Genomic DNA, 11,898 nt, shown 5'->3' with positions numbered 1-11,898 from the left:
AGGCCCCCGCAGGTCTCCCTCTTCTTCTTCTCTTTTTTCTTTGGCACCACGTATGGCGCCACAACGAGTCTTTTTTAAATGTTCGTCTTCTATTAAGAAACCTTAATCATCTATTCAAAATGTTCACTGTTTAAGAATTAAATGAACATGTATTCAAAATACTTGTCTTATATTGCAGGACTGCTCACCATGTAAAAAAATGTGCAGCGTGTATTTTCAAAGTGACTGTCATGTAAGAAAAGTTGATAATGTATTATGAGATATTTATCTGAAAAATGTTCATCATGTATTGAGAATGTTCGCCGTGTATTTTAAAAATGTCCATTGTGTATAAACAAAAGTTGATCTTGTATTAAAAATGTTTATCGTATTTAATCTGTTGACACAGACCCGCGTCGGACGTTGCTCAAGACGAATACTTTCCGTCGAAGCACGTACGTACGCAGCAGCAGAAGACGCACGTACAGCCTAGTTGCGCGTACGTTCCTAAGCAGCCAGTCAGGCAGCTGGATGGATTGTAGCAGCGGTGGCTAGCTAGCTTGCACTACGTAGTTTCGGTGAAAAGACAATACGCGAGTTGGCCAAAAGGCTCGTATCGAGCCTTGGGATTTTATTGCTTTGATCTTTCGATCTCGATTGTTTACAAGGGAGCCACGTACTACTATCCTACCAATACATGACCGACTCGGCTAAAGCTATGAGTTTGTGCCGGACTCCGTTGCCTAATCGTGATTATGTCTAACATAATCATGTATTACAATAATGTCAATCATCTATTTGATAATGTTTATGATAGTGTAATACAAAAATTGATGTATTATTCTAACAGGAAAAATTAAGGGAAAATCATGAAAAGAAAGAAGAAACACAGAACACAGAATAGTAAAAGAACAGAAAAAATTAAAAGGAACATGAAAAGGGGAAAAGGAAAAGGAAAAGGGAGAGGAACGAAATAAACACCAAAAGGCAAAACAGGGAAAACCGGGTTGGCGTACTAATGCAGAAAAGAACAAAGCAGAAAGAACACAGAAAACCGCTCATGATCGCTACTAGTCTTGGAGGAAGCGAGGTGAAGGTGCGATAATTCGAGTCTGCTCCCGCTGATTTTTTTAAAGCAAATACTAGAAAAATTCAAAAATGCCAAATTGTTTTTGTGTGGTAGACCATTAGATGCGTGAGGTTAGCTGTAAATTTCAGTTTATTGGAACATCTGAGCAGCTCTCAGCAAAAAAGACAAATCAGGTCAAAAAAGTTCATGAACAATTAACCTTTTTTACAGACCTTAATTTGTCTTTTTTGTTGAGAGCTGCTCAGATGTCCAAATAAGTTAAAATTTACAGTAGACCTCGCGCATCAAATTATTTAGCACACAAAAAACATTTGACATTTTTTGAATTTGTTTAGTATTTCTTTTGATTTATTCGTTTGGGGGGGGGGGGGGGGGGGCAGATGAGCCCGAGAGAAGAAACACCGCTCCCAGGTGCGAAGGTGAGAGTTCCATATATATCTTGCAATAGACGAGATATAAGCATTCCCCGTAGGAAGAGCACGCCTATACCGTACAGGCTTTGGGGAAGCCTGTACGACTGAACAACTAAACCGTAGCATTTTATTTCTTTATTTTTTATTTTTATACTTCGAAATACTGTAAATATAAATGTTACTAAAGAATAATATACAATAAGTGTACATGGTGTACAATAATATCATGTATATGGAAATGTTAATTATGTATAGTAAAACTGTTTGCAATGTATACAATAAGTGTATATGGTGTATGAAAAAATAGACATCAAATTATACATTAAAAATATTAATCATGTATTTGGAAATTTTAAATGTGTACACAAAAAATAATTTTGATGTATACAAAAAACGGACATTGTATGTGATAAAAGTAGATATAAAAAAATATATTTCAAAAAAGTTAGTCATGTATTCTGAAAACATATATATCGTTCCTTATATATATATAACGTTCCTAATATATATAAAAACTATACATGTTTTATGAAAAATGTAAACATCAAAAATATATTTTATAACATGTTAACCATGTATTTCAAAATTATTAAACACGTATGTAAAAAGTATTTCTGATGTATAAAAAATATAATTTTCATGAGGAAATTAAGTAAAAAATATATGTTTAAGTGAAATGTTAATTTTAATTTGCTAGATGTTAAATGTGTATATACACAATATCCCTGATGCATGTGAAATTTATTCAATGGAAAACCAAAAAAAGTAAAAAAAATCAAGAAAAGCAAAAAAACCAATGAAAACTGAGAAAGAAACAAAAACAATAATAGAGAAAAGAAAGAAAAGATAAAACTAAATAAACTGTGAAAGTAAGAAAAAAGGTGAACACAAAGAAAAACAGAAAAAAGCTAAGATAATTATGAAGATACAGAAAGACCAAAATCAAAATAAAGAAAGCTAAAAAAAAGGACCAATACCAGAACAACGAGCAAGCGAATCGATCCCGAAGCAGGCGAGCAAGCGAGAAGTAGTGGGCTCGCCCAGCTAACACGCGACAAGAATTTCCTTCACATGAGCATACGATACAACTCGAGAGCAACTACCTGAGGAGCACTCCCAAAGGTCACCCTCAGGCAACCCAACTTGGCGTGTTCTCAGTCCCCGTCATGTGTCACGCTCAAGACCCTCACTATGTATTGTTTATTTTTATTTTTTTTGCATGTGTTTTCGGCTTTATAGATGGTTTTTCCGATTTTTTGGACTTCTCGCGTTCCACCTGTCTTTCTTAGTTTTTGGACGATTTAAAAAAACAAATCCTGAAAAGACACATTTTTCTTTTCTTCCTTGGGAGGCATGGATTTTCTTCTGCAAGAGGCACGGCTATGCCTCTCAGAAACGAAGAAAACACATTTCTTTTCTTCTCGAGAGGCACAACTTGCTTCCGCGAGAGGCACTGCTGAGCCTCTCCGAAACGAAAAAACATGTTTTATTTTATTTTTCGTTTCTCGAGAGGCACGGATTTTCTTTCGCGAGAGGCGCGGACGAAAATGAGAAAAATCGGGTTTCCTTGAGTGGCATGATATTTACGTCCGTGAGTGGCATGGTATTTACGTCCGTTTTTTTCATGAAAAAGAAAGTTTGTCAAAATCTATCAACATGAGATCTAGTTTTCAAGATTTCGACGCAGAAATCCAACGGTGAGAATGATTCAAAATTTGGACGTACAGTTTAAAAGACAAAATGTGTTGAATAAAATGGATCTACAAAAGAGAGAAAATTTCCAGATTTTTTTTTGATAACGAGAAAATTTCCAGATTGTGACAAGTGACAAGAGGGAAAATTCTCGGCCCACGACACTGCTCAACACATCGGCCTAAACACTAAGCTCTAAACCCTAGGAACATATGTAAATATTTCTATTCTCTGCTTTAAGGGAAGCGAAAAATAGGGGCAAATCGCCTAAAGGCATTTGGGCTAGCCACAGTATAACGGTTTATCAAAACTCTGGTAAATACTAGAAAGATGTGTTTTAGTTTTGTTGTAAAAAAAATAGTAATAAAAAGTTCTGCACGTATTAAATTAGTAATAAAAAGTTCTACATGTTCAGAATTAGTTCTTCTCTTTTGAATTGTTGCTCGTGGCTTCAAAAACAAACGTTCTTGTATCTCAAAAGATTTATTTACGTATTTCAGAGTAAAATGTCCAGATGTAGGAAAACAAATATGCACGGCTTAAGAAAAATCCACATACTTAAAATAAATGTTCATGAATTTGCTAAAAACTGATACTTAACCTTGGGTATTTGCAGATTCTAGTAGGGATGGGAAGTAGTACTTCATAAGAAATAATTCTCTATAATGTTCAATAAATATAACTTAAATTGGCCCTAAAGGAAAATTTCTAAGGAATCCCCTGAAATTATCCTATTGCACTATAAACGAATAAAAACCGGCTAGTTTTCTTTGTACTTGTTTTATAAAAACATGCAACAAATATAACTACAAACTAAGGGCCATTTTTATTTGAAATGCATGTAATAAAAGCATGGGTGATGATTTGACGGAAACAACCATAATATAATTTTTGTTTCAGGTACTAATTGTGAGAATGGAATATCTTGTAGAAGAAGCTGTTTGGCCGCGCCACAAGAGAAACACAAATTTTCTTGATGACTAGTTTTACGTTATGTTATGCATGGATGTCATAATTTTAGCAAAGGCATGAAATTTCATAGGGATGCCCGAGGGCTCAAGTTAAACATTCAGAGGGAGATGGTAGTTCTCAAAGGATGGCAGTTATATGTCGTTTTGTTAGGTTAGCTCGGTACGTGCAACCAAGAGGCGGTGACTATTCTCCTCTCCACCATCCGGCACAACCGTGGGTTCCCGTGCTCCCGATGGGCCTCTACTGCAATGGGTCGATGGGGGAACCCTAGATACATGATCTGGTTCATGTTTTGTATGTCTTGAGTTTTGTTGTCAGAAGATGCAGCATCGGTGGCACGTCATGAGTCAAAGGACGATGTTGATCACTCGACATTAAGTATGGCTTGTTTAGCATTTGTCCATGGCGGTGCGGGCCTGTGGAGGGGATGGCGTGGCGATGTAGTTTTTCCTTGAGTTCCATCTCTCTGTCCTAGGAAGCTTAGCCAGCTACAACAGAGAACTTGTGAGGTTTGTTTCGTTCTCCTCTGTCTGTATGGAGCTAGGGTTATCATTAAGCCTCATCGGCGTTAGACCATCTCTAGCGGACCCTTTAAAGCCTTGACCCTTATCAACCATAGATAAGTGTCAAAAAACTCGGTTTAAAGATCGAAATCGGTTGCAGCGTAACACAACCCGCAGACCCGAGCGGTAAAAGAGAATATCGCCCGAGATCCTCGCCGCACCACCCGTCCTCGCCATGCAGATCGCCTGTATCCATCTCTTACAAAGTAGTATGCATGATCGAGATCCATCTGCAACGTAGCAATAGCAATATGCATAACGAGGACCCGCTGGAGTGCCCCCGCGCGCGCTTGCCCGTGCCACGCCACTCAGACTACTCGCCCGCGCCCCCTGGCCGCTGGCCCCACGCGTGCTGCCGCTCGCTGCCGTGAGAGATTGGACGGGGCATTCTTGAGCTGGTTGGGATTGAGGCGAGGAAACGTAAAGAGAAGGCTGGACTTTGCCAGAGCCGCAAAAAATTGATGGCGGGAGCTTGGAGAGCGGAGAATTCCGTCCAGTTTGTGGCTTGTATACCATCTTCCAAACGGTATAAATATAGATTGGAGGCTCGCGTTTTCGATGGCCTGTAAAATGTTTACGGTTATGCAAACTTTTACAGGGTCTGTTCTGGACACAAAATTGATCTGAAACCGTAAACCCGCCGGAATTTTACAGGTTTGGCGTTCTTACGATGTCTGCTAGAGATGTTATTAGCTTCTCCAGGATGGTGATCTTGCTAGATGTTGTTTGCCCACATATTTCGGTCCACATTTATGACTTATTGACTGTTGTTTATACATGCTCCTAGTTTTCAACAAGATTGCTACGGTAAAAGAGGGCCCAAGGCGGCAACAAACCTTGTTCATGCTGCATTCTTCGTGGATGCAGATGGAGTTTCTACTCTAGTATAAATGTGACTTTTCCGCTCAAATTTCTTGTAATGTCTTCAGGAAAAGTATATATGGAGTTTTCTACTCTAGTATGGAGTTTCTTGTAATGTCTGGTTCTATTTAATTTATGGCCATCGGAAACACGCACACCAAAAAAAGCTCAAGGACGACCAGAACTTCCAGAAGTGTTGGTATATTGTACTCCCCCGTCCTAAAATAACTGTCTCAAGCTTAGTACAAATTTGTATTAAAGCTAGTATAAAGTTGAGACACTTATTTTGAGACGGAGGGAGTACTGTTGAATGACCACGTTGTTTATTCTGAAAAAAGAGAAAAGATGAGCAAAATAGTGTGCGTCATGACCTGGGGACTGCGACATGCACAAGGAAGGGCACAAACAAACAAACACACGCTTGGCAGCTCACACGTGCACGACAAAGGGTATGAGCTAGCATCTCGTACTCCCCTGTTCCAAAATTATTATCTTAATTTTGTTTAAAAATGAATATATCTAAATACTAAAATTTGACTAAATACATTTATATCTAAATAAATCTAAGACAAGAATTTTGGGATGGAGGGAGTATATATATACTTCCTTCATTCTCAAATATAAAATCTTATGTAAATTTTATTATAAACTATATATGAATATATATAGATGTATTTTAAATGTAGATTTACTCATTCTGCTTTGTACGTACTCCGTAGTTTATAGTAAAATTTCAAAAAAACTTACATTTAGAAAGTGGAGGGAGTATATGCCAAGTTTGAGCTGTCTGAGCTAGCAGCTTTGTAAGGTGCACGTACACCATATGAGCGGCCGATCTACGGAGGGGGCGGCTTTATATTACTTGTGTCTATGTAGAGATGGCAAAAGCTAGGGAGATGATAGTGCTGTGACAGATCGATCCATCTATGTAGAGATGGCAACTTTGCCTTGAACAAATGGAGATGCTGGTCCGATTGGTAACTCCAGTCAGTGGACAGCAGCAACAACACACTTGTATCTGTAGGAAAACAAGACCTCTGGATCCCCAACTTGTATAATCCACTAACAATTTCTCTTGCTTAGCTAGGATGATCACAAAGTTTCAGCACTTCGACACTTTGTCCTTTTTGTTTCTGTTCATGCTGGTTTCATCTTCTCCTTTTCACTCAATTTTGACATGGCCATTGGCTTAATTTTTCCCCCAAGTTGATGAATCTGGCAGCTCTCTTTTTTCCCAACCTGAGAAAACCCAAGACATGCAACTTCAATCTCTCAAATTCTAAATTTGCGAGTGGTTGGCCGGCTTTGATATTTCCCAAATGCCGTGCCACTTATACAGTTTTAAGAGGCTATACTCTTTGATTCTTCAACCTATCCGACTTTACACAATGCTAATCGTCTTGCACGTTTCTCTTTTTCTCCCACTTCCGGTTCAAATCAAACTTTTTTTTTCTCTTTCACCTTCTAATCATGCTTGGTCCCATTTATCCTCTTCCTTCATCATAGACACCTCTTCCACCTGTTTCATTTCTCGTTTCTACGATAGCCATGCCACCGTTGTCCTAGGTCTACCTCCACCCTATCTCTTTCCACCACCGGTCTTGCCATCATCGTCCTAGATCTTGCCTACAGAAGCTCCAACCAATAAACAACCCATCGTTTGCCCATTGTAAAGTCGAAATGAAGAATCTTATCCCCCGCATATTTCACATATCATATCATGCAGTCATGTTTTCTAGGACTTTTCATTGCGTCGTCCAATTTATTTATATATAATTACGTGTGTAGGGAGGAGGAATTAGGGTGTGTGGATTGGTGGACCATCTTCAACACAATTGGTAAGGGGAGGCGGGTTCACACAAGTGATGTAATACGCCGTTCCGTTCAGTGTGAATCGGATAACCTTTCCAAGGCTTCAACATGCCACTAATCCTCTTGAAAGCGAGATGTGACCTCATGATTCACAAGTCAAACATGACCTAAACTGATGTTAAATATATTATTAAATTAAATCAATTTGCACTTAGAATGATGAAAAAGGATGAATGAAGTAAGTGGTTATATTCTTCTTTAGCATGAAAATAAGTGATGATATAACTTTCTGTTTATTTGTTTGACATGTCTTCCTTTTTCTTATAGCCATATCCCTATTCACTTTTAATGCGATGACGGACTGCTTTTACTCACCACTGAAAAGCTCTCAACTTTAAAGAAATCAGAGGAGACAAGTGTCATAGCTCAATGTATTCCCAAGGGTAACGATCAAGGAATATATTAATGTCAAGAAGATATCAATTACATCTAGTTTCTGCGCCAATATGATACAAGGAGCTAGTCAAGACACCGAGGATGCACACAACCAAATTATTGCAGAAAAAAAGAAAAGCAAATACCAATCAACATCAACCACCAACAATGTCAACCCAAGGGTAACATGATATGCATTCCAACAACAATGCCTTCAAGAAGAAAACACTACACGTTCACACCATCACTAGATACAATCATTGAGTCCAGATCATACGTATTCATCTCAAAGAGAAGTTCGAGAAAACTCGAAGCAATGCCTTCAACAAGGTAACTGCGACCAAATGATGGGTTCAACGTCTTTCAAATCAAACAATTACTCATAAATGAAGCTTGCATTTCCCATAAGGATAGATACCTTACGGTGATATTTGGAAACCTTGTAACACGACAACACTCGCTCCTATTACAAAAGACACATGAAAAGGTAGCTAGTAAGTGCATCTCCAGCGGCGTCTCTCCAATCGGACTCACTATTCACCCGTGGATGGGTCTTGACATGTTCGCGGACACAGATAAAGTAGCCGGTCATCCCACTTTGTGCCTGTAGCAAGCACAAATCCATACAATAGGGATGGGCTAGGCGAACCTAGAGGACAAAATACATTGGTTGTGAGGACATGTGATCTAACATGCTATCCGGACTCCCGCAAAGCTTCCCTAAGTTTGCTTCCGGTTTAATGAAATTCAGACATACGAACTGGTCCACGAACATTTGTGATATCCCGTTGGATAGCAAGCAAAAAAGTGTCCGTACCGCATGGTCCGGACTTTTGCGGGCGTTTTGAGGCATCACATTGGAGATGCCCTAAGGTCGCTAGACCCGTGTAGTGCTGAATGGGAGCCCGAGCTCAAAAATTTCAGTTACCAACAGAAACCGTTGTATTTGCACTAGCCGCAAAAGGAAGTATTTGTATGATAATACAGATTTATTTCTAATTACGAAAATGATGATACTAAAAAACATCTAAGTCCGAGTGTATCTGCCAGCCTTAGTCTAAGTGGTATTTGTAGTGGAAGTAGATATTGCCAAATTTATACATCAAATAATTTTGTTTACTATGGGGAAAAGCCCTTTGGTTGATTGGTGTACATACGCCCGATATGGAAAGTAATTTCAATATTAGAAAAAAGTCAGAAAAGTTTAAAAGTTATTTAGCAGTACGTAAACTTGACTTTATTCTGCACTACTATATAATTTTTCATGAATAAAAAGAAAACCATGACTTCGGGGCAAAAATAAAAAGCCAAAACATTGCTATATAACACACTATCCAGACTATTTTGGCCTTTTTTCCCCAAAGTCAACTTTTTTTTATTTTTGTGGATTTAACAAAACGGAAGATCAATTCATTTGAAAGCTATTTCAGATTTTTTTTAAATACTTTTTTCTTGACTACTATTTTTTTTGGGACCAAATGCTCCGGTCCGTTTACTATGGAAGACTTTTGTTACTTCAAAAAAGATTAGGACACAAATACATGTAGCTACCTATGTCACTGTGAAGAGATCGATAATCCCAAGCATGCGAGCCACGAGAAGGAAAAGCCAGTTCATGTGTTGTCAAGAACAGTTTGTGCTTATTTCTCGATAAAGGGTGGATTTACCAAACATGGGGTCATATTTGTAGATGGTCTAACAGGTTAAAGTCTTTCGCGGTTGTATCATCTTGATAATACCATTGGGAGGACCAGCAACAAAAGCTTCCATCATGGAAAACTAGCTGTGCGCCCGTGCTGTTGGTGAGGTATGGGCCATATATATGCATGGTACTCCCTCTGTCCTAAAATAACTGTCTCAACTTTATACTAGCTCTAATACAAATTTGTACTAAGCTTAAGACATTTATTTTGGGACGGAGGGAGTAGTAGCTAGCAGGTTACTTAACTGAGATGAATATGAAAAATCCAAAGCACGACTACTGCTCCCCAATAGCGACGCGACAGAGAAAGAGATACCCCCTAAAAGCCATTGTCCTCCACCCTCTTGTAGCCAGCCAGTTAGTGCAGCTCTAGCTCCAGCTCCAGCCAGAGGCTAATTTGGTCCCCAAAACTTCCACCTTGGAATGATAGGATGCAGGTGCATGCACATACCATCACACACACACGCATATCATGATCTCATCTCATCTCTCATCTCTCATCTCTTTGTTAGCCAGCCACAGCCCACAGCTAGCAGGCAGAGGCGGGTCACTTTCCATGGCTACAGGAGCTGCTTGCGCCCGGCGTCCGAAACGTGTGCTCCGACAGCTCCACTAAGGGGACCTTGCCCGGTGACTGACGATGGCAACGGCATATGGTGCTCCACTATCACCGGCCCATCCACTACCCCTATCTAGCTCCTACTTATCTGGAGTGGTACTATCTGTCTCCACCCTTAATTTGGTTAATAACCAGTTACTCTAAATACCAACTGCCCAATCAAGCATATGCTTTGGACGCTACTAATTAACGTAGCTAGACGGGGATGATGACCAACTTGTTAGTGGTGTCATTTCCCGCCTTGTTGATGACAATGACATTTTCTTCGTCCCGTGGTATGCCGATGGCACCATCATCTTTCTAGGTCATGACCCGCGTCAAGCCATAAACGTGACACTCGTTCTTAGCGTCTTTTATTATCCGGCATGCTTTAAAGTTAATTTTTGTGAAAGTTAAATATATCGTTTCGACGAACCAAAGGACTTAGAGGCCAAGTATGCCTAGCTATTTCGCCATTTTTGGGGGATGGTTAAAGACAATTTTCTCTAGTTTGGGTCTTTTCATACCCATAACTAGATGATACCTTGCATGTTTTTGCCGTAAACTTGTTAAATAAATGTCAAACTAGATGCTACAAAATAACCAATACTAATGCAAAGCAAATACGAATGTTCTCGGTTTACGTATTAAAGACAATACAATATACAAAGTATGTCAAAAAAATTGTTGTAAATATGCCCTAGAGACAATAATAAATTAGTTATTATTATTATATTTCTTAGTTCATGATAATCGTTTATTATCCATGCTATAATTGTATTGATTGGAAACACAATACTTGTGTGGATACATAGACAAAACACTGTCCCTAGTAAGCCTCTAGTTGACTAGCTCGTTGATCAAAGATGGTTAAGGTTTCCTGGCCATAGGCAAGTGTTGTCACTTGATAACTGGATCACGTCATTGGGAGAATCACGTGATGGACTAGACCCAAACTAATAGACATAGCATGTTGATCGTGTCATTTTGTTGCTACTGTTTTCTGCGTGTCAAGTATTTGTTCCTATGACCATGAGATCATATAACTCACTGACACCGGAGGAATGCTTTGTGTGTATCAAACGTCGCAACGTAACTGGGTGACTATAAAGATGCTCTACAGGTATCTCCGAAGGTGTTAGTTGAGTTAGTATGGATCGAGACTGGAATTTGTCACTCCGTGTGACGGAGAGGTATCTCGGGGCCCACTCGGTAATACAACATCACACACAAGCCTTGCAAGCAATGTAACTTAGTGTAAGTTGCGGGATCTTGTATTACGGAACGAGTAAAGAGACTTGCCGGTAAACGAGATTGAAATAGGTATGCGGATACCGACGATCGAATCTCGGACAAGTAACATACCGAAGGACAAAGGGAATGACATACGGGATTATACGAATCCTTGGCACTGAGGTTCAAACGATAAGATCTTCGTAGAATATGTAGGATCCAATATGGGCATCCAGGTCCCGCTATTGGATATTGACCGAGGAGTCTCTCGGGTCATGTCTACATAGTTCTCGAACCCGCAGGGTCTGCACACTTAAGGTTCGACGTTGTTTTATGCGTATTTGAGTTATATGGTTGGTTACCGAATGTTGTTCGGAGTCCCGGATGAGATCACGGACGTCACGAGGGTTTCCGGAATGGTCCGGAAATGAAGATTGATATATAGGATGACTTCATTTGATTACCGGAAGGTTTTCGGAGTTACCGGGAATGTACCGGGAATGACGAATGGGTTCCGGGAGTTCACCGGGGAGGGGGGGGCAACCCAC

Source organism: Hordeum vulgare, chromosome 5H (genome assembly GCF_904849725.1).
Source record: "Hordeum vulgare subsp. vulgare chromosome 5H, MorexV3_pseudomolecules_assembly, whole genome shotgun sequence".
In the NCBI taxonomy this organism is placed as follows: Eukaryota; Viridiplantae; Streptophyta; class Magnoliopsida; order Poales; family Poaceae; genus Hordeum; species Hordeum vulgare.
The sequence above is the reverse complement of the archived record's forward strand: the minus strand, read 5'-3'. Positions refer to the sequence as shown.